Source organism: Aulonocara sp. 'chitande type north' Nkhata Bay, linkage group LG17, assembly GCF_057382095.1.
Source record: "Aulonocara sp. 'chitande type north' Nkhata Bay isolate Kocher_YH1m ecotype deep benthic linkage group LG17, A_spYH_male_GT1.1, whole genome shotgun sequence".
Taxonomy (NCBI): domain Eukaryota; kingdom Metazoa; phylum Chordata; class Actinopteri; order Cichliformes; family Cichlidae; genus Aulonocara; species Aulonocara sp. 'chitande type north' Nkhata Bay.
The window spans coordinates 42668325-42684968 of NC_141360.1; positions in this window are offsets into that span (position 1 = coordinate 42668325).

Genomic DNA, 16644 nt, shown 5'->3' on the forward strand with positions numbered 1-16644 from the left:
TTCTTAAATACACAGCAAGTGTCACTCTCTCTCTCTCTCTGTCACACACACACACACACACACACACACACACACACACACACACACACACACACACACACACACACACACAGACACTGTGAGGTCTGCAGTTCAAAATTTGAATCTCAGAGCTTGGTGTTTTTGTCTCCCTCCAGTGGACAAATGCAGGTATGATGAGGGTTGGTTAGGGTTAGGGGGTAATAGCCAGAGCTTGACGGAATAAAATGGAATAACTGGGAAAGTAAGTGTCGTAGAGGGATGAAAGTGGTGTCTACGGGGGGGTTTCGGGGTGCTCCGGACACCCTGGTGAAGACCCCATGTCGATAGCACCAACGGTTCTGGACTTGGTGTAAATGGGTCCAAATTTGACGGAATAAAAAGGTCAAAGTGGCAGATAGGAGTGTCCGATCGGGCCGATTCCACCACCACTGTACTCAGCAGGCCCTGCCGGGTCGTTAGACACGCAGCATGGCAGGGATCGGTGACATAACATGTAGCAGTTTCCCTTCACAGAAGCGTCTGCAGCAGGTGGGTGGAGGAGGAGGCAGCAGAACCAGGCCTTTGGAGCACTGTGTCATCTCCTGGTCCTGATGCTTTGAATCTCCCTCTCTGTCTGTCTGTCTGTCTGTCTGTCACACACACACACACACAGAAGCTGGTCAAGTGCTGTGCAACTGGGATTGCACCTGTCGTCCACAGGAGGGCGCCTAGCTGGGAAGTCCAGTACATTCCATATTAAAGTTGTTGCAAGTGCATTTTTTGTGTAAAAGACAGACACACACACACACACACACACACACACACACACACACACACACACACACACACACACACACAGTAAGGTCTGAAGTGCAAAATTTGAATTACATTCCTTTGTATCTCTCCCTCTCCCTCTCTCTCTCTCTCTCTCTCTCTCTGTCTCTCTCTCTCTCTCTCTCTCTCTGTCAACACACACACACACACACACACACACACACTCAATGGAGTATAAAATAAAGACCGGGGCAGTTCTCTCACTGGAGTCTCTTAGAGTGGAGGCTGCCCTTGCTAGCAAGAAGTTCTGTGTGTTTCTCTTCTCTGAGTCTTTACTGAAGAAGTGTTTTATAACATTTTCCTTAACAACTGACATGTGTTTTTTGTGTAAAAGAGAGAGAGACACACACACACACACACACACACACACACACACTCACACTCACAGGCTCAGAGATGAGGGAAAAACAACAGAAATCAGGATAGATTTTAATGTCAGGAGATGCCCTGTGATGCTGGGGCCATTGTGTAAGATTGGAATGTGTACCAGTGGCTGGTGGGTGGTCCTTGAAGGTCCCGGGAGGAGGCGGCGAGGAGGCAGCGGGTGGCTGGGCTTGAGCTGTGGATCAGGGACGTCATTAATTCTGCCTGGTGCTGCGTGTGCCCTGTGCAGCTTGGATGTCTGCCGCTGACGCTCTGTGGTTCCTGTTCTGCTGATCTCCTGGTCCACACACGGCTTCAGGGTGTACTGTACAAGGGGAGAAGAAATGCATCATTGGTTACCAAAATAAAACAGTGTCTTTCTGCCTGTGTCATTCTGTTTGGTTTCTTTGAGCGTTTGTTTCTTAAATACACAGCAAGTGTCACTCTCTCTCTCTCTCTGTCACACACACACACACACACACACACACACACACACACACACACACACACACACACACACACTGTGAGGTCTGCAGTTCAAAATTTGAATCTCAGAGCTTGGTGTTTTTGTCTCCCTCCAGTGGACAAATGCAGGTATGATGAGGGTTGGTTAGGTTAGGGGGTAATAGCCAGAGCTTGACGGAATAAAATGGAATAACTGGGAAAGTAAGTGTCGTAGAGGGATGAAAGTGGTGTCTACGGGGGGGTTTCGGGGTGCTCCGGACACCCTGGTGAAGACCCCATGTCGATAGCACCAACGGTTCTGGACTTGGTGTAAATGGGTCCAAATTTGACGGAATAAAAAGGTCAAAGTGGCAGATAGGAGTGTCCGATCGGGCCGATTCCACCACCACTGTACTCAGCAGGCCCTGCCGGGTCGTTAGACACGCAGCATGGCAGGGATCGGTGACATAACATGTAGCAGTTTCCCTTCACAGAAGCGTCTGCAGCAGGTGGGTGGAGGAGGAGGCAGCAGAACCAGGCCTTTGGAGCACTGTGTCATCTCCTGGTCCTGATGCTTTGAATCTCCCTCTCTGTCTGTCTGTCTGTCTGTCTGTCACACACACACACACACAGAAGCTGGTCAAGTGCTGTGCAACTGGGATTGCACCTGTCGTCCACAGGAGGGCGCCTAGCTGGGAAGTCCAGTACATTCCATATTAAAGTTGTTGCAAGTGCATTTTTTGTGTAAAAGACAGACACACACACACACACACACACACACACACACACACACACACTGTAAGGTCTGAAGTGCAAAATTTGAATTACATTCCTTTGTATCTCTCCCTCTCTCTCTCTCTCTCTCTCTCTCTGTCTCTCTCTCTCTCTCTCTCTCTCTGTCAACACACACACACACACACACACACACACACACACACTCAATGGAGTATAAAATAAAGACCGGGGCAGTTCTCTCACTGGAGTCTCTTAGAGTGGAGGCTGCCCTTGCTAGCAAGAAGTTCTGTGTGTTTCTCTTCTCTGAGTCTTTACTGAAGAAGTGTTTTATAACATTTTCCTTAACAACTGACATGTGTTTTTTGTGTAAAAGAGAGAGAGACACACACACACACACACACACACACACACACACACACACACACACACACACACACTCACACTCACAGGCTCAGAGATGAGGGAAAAACAACAGAAATCAGGATAGATTTTAATGTCAGGAGATGCCCTGTGATGCTGGGGCCATTGTGTAAGATTGGAATGTGTACCAGTGGCTGGTGGGTGGTCCTTGAAGGTCCCGGGAGGAGGCGGCGAGGAGGCAGCGGGTGGCTGGGCTTGAGCTGTGGATCAGGGACGTCATTAATTCTGCCTGGTGCTGCGTGTGCCCTGTGCAGCTTGGATGTCTGCCGCTGACGCTCTGTGGTTCCTGTTCTGCTGATCTCCTGGTCCACACACGGCTTCAGGGTGTACTGTACAAGGGGAGAAGAAATGCATCATTGGTTACCAAAATAAAACAGTGTCTTTCTGCCTGTGTCATTCTGTTTGGTTTCTTTGAGCGTTTGTTTCTTAAATACACAGCAAGTGTCACTCTCTCTCTCTCTCTGTCACACACACACACACACACACACACACACACACACACACACACACACACACACACACACACACACACAGACACTGTGAGGTCTGCAGTTCAAAATTTGAATCTCAGAGCTTGGTGTTTTTGTCTCCCTCCAGTGGACAAATGCAGGTATGATGAGGGTTGGTTAGGGTTAGGTTAGGGGGTAATAGCCAGAGCTTGACGGAATAAAATGGAATAACTGGGAAAGTAAGTGTCGTAGAGGGATGAAAGTGGTGTCTACGGGGGGGTTTCGGGGTGCTCCGGACACCCTGGTGAAGACCCCATGTCGATAGCACCAACGGTTCTGGACTTGGTGTAAATGGGTCCAAATTTGACGGAATAAAAAGGTCAAAGTGGCAGATAGGAGTGTCCGATCGGGCCGATTCCACCACCACTGTACTCAGCAGGCCCTGCCGGGTCGTTAGACACGCAGCATGGCAGGGATCGGTGACATAACATGTAGCAGTTTCCCTTCACAGAAGCGTCTGCAGCAGGTGGGTGGAGGAGGAGGCAGCAGAACCAGGCCTTTGGAGCACTGTGTCATCTCCTGGTCCTGATGCTTTGAATCTCCCTCTCTGTCTGTCTGTCTGTCTGTCTGTCTGTCACACACACACACACACAGAAGCTGGTCAAGTGCTGTGCAACTGGGATTGCACCTGTCGTCCACAGGAGGGCGCCTAGCTGGGAAGTCCAGTACATTCCATATTAAAGTTGTTGCAAGTGCATTTTTTGTGTAAAAGACAGACACACACACACACACACACACACACACACACACACACACACACACACACAGTAAGGTCTGAAGTGCAAAATTTGAATTACATTCCTTTGTATCTCTCCCTCTCTCTCTCTCTCTCTCTCTCTCTCTCTCTCTCTCTCTCTCTGTCTCTCTCTCTGTCAACACACACACACACACACACACACTCACACACACCAAAGCACACAGACAGAAGCTGGTCACAACTGCTGTGCAACTGGGATTGAACCAGGGGGGCTCCCTCTGCTGGCTCAATGCGGTACAAAGTGTCAGAAGCTGTTAGATATCTGCTTTTGACAATCAATTGCACCTGTCATCCACAGGAGGGCGACTAGCTGGGAAGTCCAGTACATTCCATATTAAAGTTGTTGCAAGTGCATTTTTTGTGTAAAAGACAGACACACACACACACACACACACACACACACACACACACTGTAAGGTCTGAAGTGCAAAATTTGAATTACATTCCTTTGTATCTCTCCCTCTCTCTCTCTCTCTCTCTCTCTCTCTCTGTCTCTCTCTCTCTCTCTCTCTCTGTCAACACACACACACACACACACACTCACACACACCAAAGCACACAGACAGAAGCTGGTCACAACTGCTGTGCAACTGGGATTGAACCAGGGGGGCTCCCTCTGCTGGCTCAATGCGGTACAAAGTGTCAGAAGCTGTTAGATATCTGCTTTTGACAATCAATTGCACCTGTCATCCACAGGAGGGCGCCTAGCTGGGAAGTCCAGTACATTCCATATTAAAGTTGTTGCAAGTGCATTTTTTGTGTAAAAGACAGACACACACACACACACACACACACACACACACACACACACACACACACTGTAAGGTCTGAAGTGCAAAATTTGAATTACATTCCTTTGTATCTCTCCCTCTCTCTCTCTCTCTCTCTGTCTCTCTCTCTCTCTCTCTCTCTCTGTCAACACACACACACACACACACACACACACACTCAATGGAGTATAAAATAAAGACCGGGGCAGTTCTCTCACTGGAGTCTCTTAGAGTGGAGGCTGCCCTTGCTAGCAAGAAGTTCTGTGTGTTTCTCTTCTCTGAGTCTTTACTGAAGAAGTGTTTTATAACATTTTCCTTAACAACTGACATGTGTTTTTTGTGTAAAAGAGAGAGAGACACACACACACACACACACACACACACACACACACACACACACACACACACACACACTCACACTCACAGGCTCAGAGATGAGGGAAAAACAACAGAAATCAGGATAGATTTTAATGTCAGGAGATGCCCTGTGATGCTGGGGCCATTGTGTAAGATTGGAATGTGTACCAGTGGCTGGTGGGTGGTCCTTGAAGGTCCCGGGAGGAGGCGGCGAGGAGGCAGCGGGTGGCTGGGCTTGAGCTGTGGATCAGGGACGTCATTAATTCTGCCTGGTGCTGCGTGTGCCCTGTGCAGCTTGGATGTCTGCCGCTGACGCTCTGTGGTTCCTGTTCTGCTGATCTCCTGGTCCACACACGGCTTCAGGGTGTACTGTACAAGGGGAGAAGAAATGCATCATTGGTTACCAAAATAAAACAGTGTCTTTCTGCCTGTGTCATTCTGTTTGGTTTCTTTGAGCGTTTGTTTCTTAAATACACAGCAAGTGTCACTCTCTCTCTCTCTCTGTCACACACACACACACACACACACACACACACACACACACACACACACACACACACAGACACTGTGAGGTCTGCAGTTCAAAATTTGAATCTCAGAGCTTGGTGTTTTTGTCTCCCTCCAGTGGACAAATGCAGGTATGATGAGGGTTGGTTAGGTTAGGGGGTAATAGCCAGAGCTTGACGGAATAAAATGGAATAACTGGGAAAGTAAGTGTCGTAGAGGGATGAAAGTGGTGTCTACGGGGGGGTTTCGGGGTGCTCCGGACACCCTGGTGAAGACCCCATGTCGATAGCACCAACGGTTCTGGACTTGGTGTAAATGGGTCCAAATTTGACGGAATAAAAAGGTCAAAGTGGCAGATAGGAGTGTCCGATCGGGCCGATTCCACCACCACTGTACTCAGCAGGCCCTGCCGGGTCGTTAGACACGCAGCATGGCAGGGATCGGTGACATAACATGTAGCAGTTTCCCTTCACAGAAGCGTCTGCAGCAGGTGGGTGGAGGAGGAGGCAGCAGAACCAGGCCTTTGGAGCACTGTGTCATCTCCTGGTCCTGATGCTTTGAATCTCCCTCTCTGTCTGTCTGTCTGTCTGTCTGTCACACACACACACACACACACAGAAGCTGGTCAAGTGCTGTGCAACTGGGATTGCACCTGTCGTCCACAGGAGGGCGCCTAGCTGGGAAGTCCAGTACATTCCATATTAAAGTTGTTGCAAGTGCATTTTTTGTGTAAAAGACAGACACACACACACACACACACACACACACACACACACACACACACACACAGTAAGGTCTGAAGTGCAAAATTTGAATTACATTCCTTTGTATCTCTCCCTCTCTCTCTCTCTCTCTCTCTCTCTCTCTCTCTGTCAACACACACACGCACACACACACGCTCAATGGAGTATAAAATAAAGACCGGGGCAGTTCTCTCACTGGAGTCTCTTAGAGTGGAGGCTGCCCTTGCTAGCAAGAAGTTCTGTGTGTTTCTCTTCTCTGAGTCTTTACTGAAGAAGTGTTTTATAACATTTTCCTTAACAACTGACATGTGTTTTTTGTGTAAAAGAGAGAGACACACACACACACACACACACACACACACACACACACACGCTCAATGGAGTATAAAATAAAGACCGGGGCAGTTCTCTCACTGGAGTCTCTTAGAGTGGAGGCTGCCCTTGCTAGCAAGAAGTTCTGTGTGTTTCTCTTCTCTGAGTCTTTACTGAAGAAGTGTTTTATAACATTTTCCTTAACAACTGACATGTGTTTTTTGTGTAAAAGAGAGAGAGACACACACACACACACACACACACACACACACACACACACACACACACACACACACACTCACACTCAGCGGCTCAGAGATGAGGGAAAAACAACAGAAATCAGGATAGATTTTAATGTCAGGAGATGCCCTGTGATGCTGGGGCCATTGTGTAAGATTGGAATGTGTACCAGTGGCTGGTGGGTGGTCCTTGAAGGTCCCGGGAGGAGGCGGCGAGGAGGCAGCGGGTGGCTGGGCTTCGGCCTTGGCCCAGGAACGTCATTTATTCTGCGTGGTGCCGCGTGTGCCCTGTGCAGCTTCGATGTGTGCGGCTGACGCTCTGTGGTTCCTGTTCCTGTCATAAAAGGCCCTGTACAAGGGGATAAGAAATGCATCATTGGTTACCAAAATAAAACAGTGTCTTTCTGCCTGTGTCATTCTGTTTGGTTTCTTTGAGCGTTTGTTTCTTAAATACACAGCAAGTGTCACTCTCTCTCTCTCTCTCTCTGTCACACACACACACACACACACACACCAAAGCACACACACCAAAGCGCGCACACACACACACACACACACACACACACCAAAGCGCGCACACACACACACACACACACACACAGACACAGACACTGTGAGGTTTGCAGTGCAAAATTTGAATTTTAGTGCATGGTGATTTGTCTCCCTCCAGTGGCCCACGGCAGGTATGATGAGGCTTAAATGATAGGGTTATGGGGAAAAAGCCAGGAGAGGATGGGACAAAAGTGGAATAACTGAAAAAGTAAGAGGTGTAGAGGGCTGATGTTGGTGTCTAGGTGGGGGTTTTGGTGGGTGCCGGACGCTGTGGCGAAGAGGCCACGCCGATGGCTTCTTCGGTTCTGGAGATATGGCGAATCGGACCAAAAAGGATGGGACAAAACGGTCCCAGTCGGAGAAAGGAAGGTGCAGAGGGCCTGGGTCCACCACCACTGTACTCAGCAGGCCCTGCCGGGTCGTTCGACACGCAGCATGGCAGGGATCGGTGACATAACATGTAGCAGTTTCCCTTCACAGAAGCGTCTGCAGCAGGTGGGTGGAGGAGGAGGCAGCAGAACCAGGCCTTTGGAGCACTGTGTCATCTCCTGGTCCTGATGCTTTGAATCTCCCTCTCTGTCTGTCTGTCTGTCTGTCTGTCACACACACACACACACACACACACAGAAGCTGGTCAAGTGCTGTGCAACTGGGATTGCACCTGTCGTCCACAGGAGGGCGCCTAGCTGGGAAGTCCAGTACATTCCATATTAAAGTTGTTGCAAGTGCATTTTTTGTGTAAAAGACAGACACACACACACACACACACACACACACACACACACACACACACACACACAGTAAGGTCTGAAGTGCAAAATTTGAATTACATTCCTTTGTATCTCTCCCTCTCTCTCTCTCTCTCTCTCTCTCTCTCTCTGTCTCTCTCTCTCTCTCTCTGTCAACACACACACACACACACACACACACTCACACACACCAAAGCACACAGACAGAAGCTGGTCACAACTGCTGTGCAACTGGGATTGAACCAGGGGGGCTCCCTCTGCTGGCTCAATGCGGTACAAAGTGTCAGAAGCTGTTAGATATCTGCTTTTGACAATCAATTGCACCTGTCATCCACAGGAGGGCGCCTAGCTGGGAAGTCCAGTACATTCCATATTAAAGTTGTTGCAAGTGCATTTTTTGTGTAAAAGACAGACACACACACACACACACACACACACACACACACACACTGTAAGGTCTGAAGTGCAAAATTTGAATTACATTCCTTTGTATCTCTCCCTCTCTCTCTCTCTCTCTCTCTCTCTCTGTCTCTCTCTCTCTCTCTCTCTCTCTGTCAACACACACACACTCACACACACACACACACACACACTCAATGGAGTATAAAATAAAGACCGGGGCAGTTCTCTCACTGGAGTCTCTTAGAGTGGAGGCTGCCCTTGCTAGCAAGAAGTTCTGTGTGTTTCTCTTCTCTGAGTCTTTACTGAAGAAGTGTTTTATAACATTTTCCTTAACAACTGACATGTGTTTTTTGTGTAAAAGAGAGAGAGAGACACACACACACACACACACACACACACACACACACACACACACACACACACACACACACACACACTCACACTCACAGGCTCAGAGATGAGGGAAAAACAACAGAAATCAGGATAGATTTTAATGTCAGGAGATGCCCTGTGATGCTGGGGCCATTGTGTAAGATTGGAATGTGTACCAGTGGCTGGTGGGTGGTCCTTGAAGGTCCCGGGAGGAGGCGGCGAGGAGGCAGCGGGTGGCTGGGCTTGAGCTGTGGATCAGGGACGTCATTAATTCTGCCTGGTGCTGCGTGTGCCCTGTGCAGCTTGGATGTCTGCCGCTGACGCTCTGTGGTTCCTGTTCTGCTGATCTCCTGGTCCACACACGGCTTCAGGGTGTACTGTACAAGGGGAGAAGAAATGCATCATTGGTTACCAAAATAAAACAGTGTCTTTCTGCCTGTGTCATTCTGTTTGGTTTCTTTGAGCGTTTGTTTCTTAAATACACAGCAAGTGTCACTCTCTCTCTCTCTCTGTCACACACACACACACACACACACACACACACACACACACACACACACACACACACACACACAGAGACACTGTGAGGTCTGCAGTTCAAAATTTGAATCTCAGAGCTTGGTGTTTTTGTCTCCCTCCAGTGGACAAATGCAGGTATGATGAGGGTTGGTTAGGTTAGGGGGTAATAGCCAGAGCTTGACGGAATAAAATGGAATAACTGGGAAAGTAAGTGTCGTAGAGGGATGAAAGTGGTGTCTACGGGGGGGTTTCGGGGTGCTCCGGACACCCTGGTGAAGACCCCATGTCGATAGCACCAACGGTTCTGGACTTGGTGTAAATGGGTCCAAATTTGACGGAATAAAAAGGTCAAAGTGGCAGATAGGAGTGTCCGATCGGGCCGATTCCACCACCACTGTACTCAGCAGGCCCTGCCGGGTCGTTAGACACGCAGCATGGCAGGGATCGGTGACATAACATGTAGCAGTTTCCCTTCACAGAAGCGTCTGCAGCAGGTGGGTGGAGGAGGAGGCAGCAGAACCAGGCCTTTGGAGCACTGTGTCATCTCCTGGTCCTGATGCTTTGAATCTCCCTCTCTGTCTGTCTGTCTGTCTGTCTGTCACACACACACACACACACATAGAAGCTGGTCAAGTGCTGTGCAACTGGGATTGCACCTGTCGTCCACAGGAGGGCGCCTAGCTGGGAAGTCCAGTACATTCCATATTAAAGTTGTTGCAAGTGCATTTTTTGTGTAAAAGACAGACACACACACACACACACACACACACACACACACACACACACACACACACACAGTAAGGTCTGAAGTGCAAAATTTGAATTACATTCCTTTGTATCTCTCCCTCTCTCTCTCTCTCTCTCTCTCTCTCTCTCTGTCTCTCTCTCTCTCTCTCTGTCAACACACACACACACACACACACACACTCACACACACCAAAGCACACAGACAGAAGCTGGTCACAACTGCTGTGCAACTGGGATTGAACCAGGGGGGCTCCCTCTGCTGGCTCAATGCGGTACAAAGTGTCAGAAGCTGTTAGATATCTGCTTTTGACAATCAATTGCACCTGTCATCCACAGGAGGGCGCCTAGCTGGGAAGTCCAGTACATTCCATATTAAAGTTGTTGCAAGTGCATTTTTTGTGTAAAAGACAGACACACACACACACACACACACACACACACACACACACACTGTAAGGTCTGAAGTGCAAAATTTGAATTACATTCCTTTGTATCTCTCCCTCTCTCTCTCTCTCTCTGTCTCTCTCTCTCTCTCTCTGTCAACACACACACGCACACACACACGCTCAATGGAGTATAAAATAAAGACCGGGGCAGTTCTCTCACTGGAGTCTCTTAGAGTGGAGGCTGCCCTTGCTAGCAAGAAGTTCTGTGTGTTTCTCTTCTCTGAGTCTTTACTGAAGAAGTGTTTTATAACATTTTCCTTAACAACTGACATGTGTTTTTTGTGTAAAAGAGAGAGACACACACACACACACACACACACACACACACACACACACACACACACACACACACACACACACACACACACTCACACTCAGCGGCTCAGAGATGAGGGAAAAACAACAGAAATCAGGATAGATTTTAATGTCAGGAGATGCCCTGTGATGCTGGGGCCATTGTGTAAGATTGGAATGTGTACCAGTGGCTGGTGGGTGGTCCTTGAAGGTCCCGGGAGGAGGCGGCGAGGAGGCAGCGGGTGGCTGGGCTTCGGCCTTGGCCCAGGAACGTCATTCATTCTGCGTGGTGCCGCGTGTGCCCTGTGCAGCTTCGATGTGTGCGGCTGACGCTCTGTGGTTCCTGTTCCTGTCATAAAAGGCCCTGTACAAGGGGATAAGAAATGCATCATTGGTTACCAAAATAAAACAGTGTCTTTCTGCCTGTGTCATTCTGTTTGGTTTCTTTGAGCGTTTGTTTCTTAAATACACAGCAAGTGTCACTCTCTCTCTCTCTCTCTCTGTCACACACACACACACACACACACACCAAAGCACACACACCAAAGCGCGCACACACACACACACACACACACACACACACACACACAGACACAGACACTGTGAGGTTTGCAGTGCAAAATTTGAATTTTAGTGCATGGTGATTTGTCTCCCTCCAGTGGCCCACGGCAGGTATGATGAGGCTTAAATGATAGGTTATGGGGAAAAAGCCAGGAGAGGATGGGACAAAAGTGGAATAACTGAAAAAGTAAGAGGTGTAGAGGGCTGATGTTGGTGTCTAGGTGGGGGTTTTGGTGGGTGCCGGACGCTGTGGCGAAGAGGCCACGCCGATGGCTTCTTCGGTTCTGGAGATATGGCGAATCGGACCAAAAAGGATGGGACAAAACGGTCCCAGTCGGAGAAAGGAAGGTGCAGAGGGCCTGGGTCCACCACCACTGTACTCAGCAGGCCCTGCCGGGTCGTTCGACACGCAGCATGGCAGGGATCGGTGACATAACATGTAGCAGTTTCCCTTCACAGAAGCGTCTGCAGCAGGTGGGTGGAGGAGGAGGCAGCAGAACCAGGCCTTTGGAGCACTGTGTCATCTCCTGGTCCTGATGCTTTGAATCTCCCTCTCTGTCTGTCTGTCTGTCTGTCTGTCACACACACACACACACACACACACACACACACACAGAAGCTGGTCAAGTGCTGTGCAACTGGGATTGCACCTGTCGTCCACAGGAGGGCGCCTAGCTGGGAAGTCCAGTACATTCCATATTAAAGTTGTTGCAAGTGCATTTTTTGTGTAAAAGACAGACACACACACACACACACACACACACACACACACACACACACACACAGTAAGGTCTGAAGTGCAAAATTTGAATTACATTCCTTTGTATCTCTCCCTCTCTCTCTCTCTCTCTCTCTCTCTCTCTCTCTCTGTCTCTCTCTCTCTCTCTCTGTCAACACACACACACACACACACACACTCACACACACCAAAGCACACAGACAGAAGCTGGTCACAACTGCTGTGCAACTGGGATTGAACCAGGGGGGCTCCCTCTGCTGGCTCAATGCGGTACAAAGTGTCAGAAGCTGTTAGATATCTGCTTTTGACAATCAATTGCACCTGTCATCCACAGGAGGGCGCCTAGCTGGGAAGTCCAGTACATTCCATATTAAAGTTGTTGCAAGTGCATTTTTTGTGTAAAAGACAGACACACACACACACACACACTGTAAGGTCTGAAGTGCAAAATTTGAATTACATTCCTTTGTATCTCTCCCTCTCTCTCTCTCTCTCTCTCTCTCTCTGTCTCTCTCTCTCTCTCTCTCTCTCTGTCAACACACACACACACACACACACACACACACACACACACACTCAATGGAGTATAAAATAAAGACCGGGGCAGTTCTCTCACTGGAGTCTCTTAGAGTGGAGGCTGCCCTTGCTAGCAAGAAGTTCTGTGTGTTTCTCTTCTCTGAGTCTTTACTGAAGAAGTGTTTTATAACATTTTCCTTAACAACTGACATGTGTTTTTTGTGTAAAAGAGAGAGAGACACACACACACACACACACACACACACACACACACACACACACACACACACACACACACACACACACACACACTCACACTCACAGGCTCAGAGATGAGGGAAAAACAACAGAAATCAGGATAGATTTTAATGTCAGGAGATGCCCTGTGATGCTGGGGCCATTGTGTAAGATTGGAATGTGTACCAGTGGCTGGTGGGTGGTCCTTGAAGGTCCCGGGAGGAGGCGGCGAGGAGGCAGCGGGTGGCTGGGCTTGAGCTGTGGATCAGGGACGTCATTAATTCTGCCTGGTGCTGCGTGTGCCCTGTGCAGCTTGGATGTCTGCCGCTGACGCTCTGTGGTTCCTGTTCTGCTGATCTCCTGGTCCACACACGGCTTCAGGGTGTACTGTACAAGGGGAGAAGAAATGCATCATTGGTTACCAAAATAAAACAGTGTCTTTCTGCCTGTGTCATTCTGTTTGGTTTCTTTGAGCGTTTGTTTCTTAAATACACAGCAAGTGTCACTCTCTCTCTCTCTCTGTCACACACACACACACACACACACACACACACACACACACACACACACACACACACACACACACAGACACTGTGAGGTCTGCAGTTCAAAATTTGAATCTCAGAGCTTGGTGTTTTTGTCTCCCTCCAGTGGACAAATGCAGGTATGATGAGGGTTGGTTAGGTTAGGGGGTAATAGCCAGAGCTTGACGGAATAAAATGGAATAACTGGGAAAGTAAGTGTCGTAGAGGGATGAAAGTGGTGTATACGGGGGGGTTTCGGGGTGCTCCGGACACCCTGGTGAAGACCCCATGTCGATAGCACCAACGGTTCTGGACTTGGTGTAAATGGGTCCAAATTTGACGGAATAAAAAGGTCAAAGTGGCAGATAGGAGTGTCCGATCGGGCCGATTCCACCACCACTGTACTCAGCAGGCCCTGCCGGGTCGTTAGACACGCAGCATGGCAGGGATCGGTGACATAACATGTAGCAGTTTCCCTTCACAGAAGCGTCTGCAGCAGGTGGGTGGAGGAGGAGGCAGCAGAACCAGGCCTTTGGAGCACTGTGTCATCTCCTGGTCCTGATGCTTTGAATCTCCCTCTCTGTCTGTCTGTCTGTCTGTCTGTCACACACACACACACACACACACACACACACACAGAAGCTGGTCAAGTGCTGTGCAACTGGGATTGCACCTGTCGTCCACAGGAGGGCGCCTAGCTGGGAAGTCCAGTACATTCCATATTAAAGTTGTTGCAAGTGCATTTTTTGTGTAAAAGACAGACACACACACACACACACACACACACACACACACACACACACACACACACAGAGTAAGGTCTGAAGTGCAAAATTTGAATTACATTCCTTTGTATCTCTCCCTCTCTCTCTCTCTCTCTCTCTCTCTCTCTGTCTCTCTCTCTCTCTGTCAACACACACACACACACACTCACACACACCAAAGCACACAGACAGAAGCTGGTCACAACTGCTGTGCAACTGGGATTGAACCAGGGGGGCTCCCTCTGCTGGCTCAATGCGGTACAAAGTGTCAGAAGCTGTTAGATATCTGCTTTTGACAATCAATTGCACCTGTCATCCACAGGAGGGCGCCTAGCTGGGAAGTCCAGTACATTCCATATTAAAGTTGTTGCAAGTGCATTTTTTGTGTAAAAGACAGACACACACACACACACACACACACACACACACACACACACACACACACTGTAAGGTCTGAAGTGCAAAATTTGAATTACATTCCTTTGTATCTCTCCCTCTCTCTCTCTCTCTCTCTCTCTCTGTCAACACACACACACACACACACACACACACACACACACACACTGTAAGGTCTGAAGTGCAAAATTTGAATTACATTCCTTTGTATCTCTCCCTCTCTCTCTCTCTCTCTCTCTCTCTCTGTCTCTCTCTCTCTCTCTCTCTCTCTGTCAACACACACACACACACACACACACACACACACACTGTAAGGTCTGAAGTGCAAAATTTGAATTACATTCCTTTGTATCTCTCCCTCTCTCTCTCTCTCTCTGTCTCTCTCTCTCTCTCTCTGTCAACACACACACACACACACACACGCACACACACACGCTCAATGGAGTATAAAATAAAGACCGGGGCAGTTCTCTCACTGGAGTCTCTTAGAGTGGAGGCTGCCCTTGCTAGCAAGAAGTTCTGTGTGTTTCTCTTCTCTGAGTCTTTACTGAAGAAGTGTTTTATAACATTTTCCTTAACAACTGACATGTGTTTTTTGTGTAAAAGAGAGAGAGACACACACACACACACACACACACACACACACACACACACACACACACTCACACTCAGCGGCTCAGAGATGAGGGAAAAACAACAGAAATCAGGATAGATTTTAATGTCAGGAGATGCCCTGTGATGCTGGGGCCATTGTGTAAGATTGGAATGTGTACCAGTGGCTGGTGGGTGGTCCTTGAAGGTCCCAGGAGGAGGCGGCGAGGAGGCAGCGGGTGGCTGGGCTTGAGCTGTGGATCAGGGACGTCATTAATTCTGCCTGGTGCTGCGTGTGCCCTGTGCAGCTTGGATGTCTGCCGCTGACGCTCTGTGGTTCCTGTTCTGCTGATCTCCTGGTCCACACACGGCTTCAGGGTGTACTGTACAAGGGAAGAAGAAATGCATCATTGGTTACCAAAATAAAACAGTGTCTTTCTGCCTGTGTCATTCTGTTTGGTTTCTTTGAGCGTTTGTTTCTTAAATACACAGCAAGTGTCACTCTCTCTCTCTCTGTCACACACACACACACACACACACACACACACACACACACACACACACACACACACACAAACCAAAGCGCACACACACACACACACACACACACACACACACACACACAAGCTGGTCAGCTGCTTTGCAACTCAATGCGGTACAAATCGACTTGTGTGCCTCTTTTTCTCTTTGGGTTTTCTGTGTGTTTTTTAAAATTTTTAAATCCACAGCAAGTGTCTCTCTCTCTGTCTCTCTCTCTCTCTCTGTCACACACACACACACACACACACACACACACACACAGTAAGGTCTGCAGTGCAACATTTGAATTACATTCCTTTGTATCTCTCCCTCTCTCTCTGTCTCTGTCAACACACACACACACACACACACACACACACACACACACACACACACACACACTGTGAGGTCTGCAGTGCAACTGGGATTTAACAAGAGGGGCTCCCTCTGCTGCAATTGCATCTGTGGTCCACCGGAGGGCGACCAGCCGGGACGTCCTGTGCTTTGCATATTAAAGTTTTTGCAAGCGCATTGACATGTGTTTTTTGTGTAAAAGAGAGAGAGACACATACACACACAGAGAAGCTGGTCAGCTGCTTTGCAACTGGGATTGAACCAGAGGTGCTCCCTCTTCTGGCTTTTTCTTATGCACACTATTAAAAAAAGTTGGGCGCACCCAAATCAGCGTTCAAAGATTGATGGCTCCCTGTCAGAGCACTGGCTATG